The sequence below is a fragment of the Triticum dicoccoides genome, chromosome 5A, assembly GCF_002162155.2.
Source record: "Triticum dicoccoides isolate Atlit2015 ecotype Zavitan chromosome 5A, WEW_v2.0, whole genome shotgun sequence".
NCBI classification, from domain to species: Eukaryota; Viridiplantae; Streptophyta; class Magnoliopsida; order Poales; family Poaceae; genus Triticum; species Triticum dicoccoides.
The window spans coordinates 139,043,941-139,046,034 of record NC_041388.1 but is presented as its reverse complement, the minus strand read 5'-3'; the positions used below and the strand labels follow the sequence as shown (position 1 = coordinate 139,046,034).

Sequence of the window (2,094 nt, the reverse complement as noted above, 5' to 3'; positions counted from 1 at the left end):
CGCGCGGGCGGGCCGGCCATGGGCCAGGCGGGCCGGCGTGGTGGGTGGAGGCGGCGGGACACGTGGCGAGACAGGATTGGGCGCGGGCGACGGCGACGTGTCCGACGCCGGCGGACGCGTCTGGCGACGGCGGGAGGAGCTAGACTAGGGTTTTGGACCCGAAATTTCGGAGGGGTGCACATATCTATACATAGAAGGAGGTGGGAGTGTCCAAATGGAGAGCGGTTTTCGGCCACGCGATTGTGATCGAACGTCCGAGAGGATGGAGGGGTTTTGGATGGGTTATTGGGCCACTTTTGAGGGGTGTTGGTCTGCAACACACACGAGGCCTTTACGGTTCCCCGGTTAACCGTTGGAGATCAAACGAACTCCAAATGGCACGAAACTTGACAGGCGGTCTACCAGTGGTGTACCAAGGCCGCTTGGCAAATCTCGGTCCATTCTGAGAAAGTTTAACACCCGCACACGAAAAAAGACAAAAGAGGGCGTCGGAAGACGTAGGAGTGTCGGAATGCAAAACGGACAACGGGGAAAATGCTCGGATGCATGAGATGAACACGTATGCAAATGAGATGCACATGATGACATGATATGAAATGCATGACGTGAACAAAATGCAAAACGAAGACAAAACCCAACCACGAGGGAATCTCATAACTTAGAGCCAAAAATGGCAAGAGTGCGAGTACAAATATGGTAAGTTACATACGGGGTGTTACATACCGTTCGATCAAGGAGAGTCCAACGGTGCAGACGTATGATCCGTGGGGTTTGGGTTCTGGCCAATCAGAATGCATGACTCAGATCACGCGCGTGGCAGGGGGGCATCAGCCACGGTTTAGTGGACACACAGCTTTCATGAGTGAACCGTGTGTTACTTGAAAACATTTACATTAACTAATAGCATATTTTTGTTTGAATGAAAACATGAGTTCATCGTTTCGCCTCCAATTTTTTCCATGGTAAGAAATCATGATTGTACCCTATGGTTCAATTTTTTGGTACATTTTACCAGGCGGCAGGCCTGGCTAGCAATCTCAAACTTTGAATATGCAAAAAAGAGATCTCGTTTGTATATATATATATACATCTAGGCTATTCTATTACGCATAACAGAATATTATTCTGTTACCCTACTTGAACTGATGGTTTCATACGGTTGTACTGATGATTTTCATCTCATTGAACTCTGAGCTATTTTTCTCTACAGGAGTGCGCACGCCATGGCGTGGGCGAGAAGCGGAAGGAGCAGGGCGCCTCTTGCATTGCGGCCCTTGCGCACATGCGGTAGAGTGGTGGTACAAGTCCACACGCAGGCGACGACGGGAGCATGAGAGAACGCGGGGGAAGCAGAGAAGCACGCGTCCATGGCAGAAGAGGACTTGGTGCAGCAACGGCAAACCGAGCGAAAAAGAGAAGAGCTCGATCGCGTCGTACGTCGCTCGGCCGATCGACCAGGCGATCCCCTACAGCGCCGGCCAGCTGCCGGCGTGCCTGCAGCAGTCTGAGCAGGCCGAGGCCGAGGGCGTGGCCGGCCAGGAAGGCAGTCTCGCGGCTCGCCGACACGGCGGCGAGGGGCGACGGCGGGGAGGTGGTGAGGAGGGCGGTGGCAGAGAGCCTGGTGCTGGTGGTGGGGAGGCACGGGTGCTACCTCAGCCACGTGGTGAAGCGGCTGTTGCAGGGGCTCGGGGTGAACCCCACCATGCACGAGGTCGCCGACGAGGCCGAGCTCGCTGCAGCGGTGGCCGGGAACGCTGGAGGCGAGGCCGTCGTCGTGCTGCTGGCGGTGTTCGTCGGTGGGAGGAACCTCGGCGGGCTCGATCGGCTCATGGCCGTGCACATCTCCGGCGAGCTCGTGCCCATACTCAAGGACGCCGGCACGCTCTGGCTCTAAGTCTCTGACTCTGAGCAAAACCAAAGATGCATTCGGGACGGGGTACTACGGACGTACGAACAACCATTTGATCATGAGTTAAACTTCTTTTCAATTCTCTTTTTGACTCTTGATGAGATTATGTGAGTTACTACTGCTCGATCTTCAATCTCTCTTGATTGGGATCAATAATGGAGTACCAGCTTAGCTATAGTTAGGCC

At 54.4% G+C, this 2,094-nt stretch overlaps 1 pseudogene; it reads left to right on the top strand.

Moving 5' to 3' along the window:
• Nucleotides 1-1,894, top strand: part of LOC119299289 — a 2,257-nt pseudogene extending 363 nt beyond the window's left edge.
• Nucleotides 1,895-2,094: the final 200 nt, after the last annotated feature.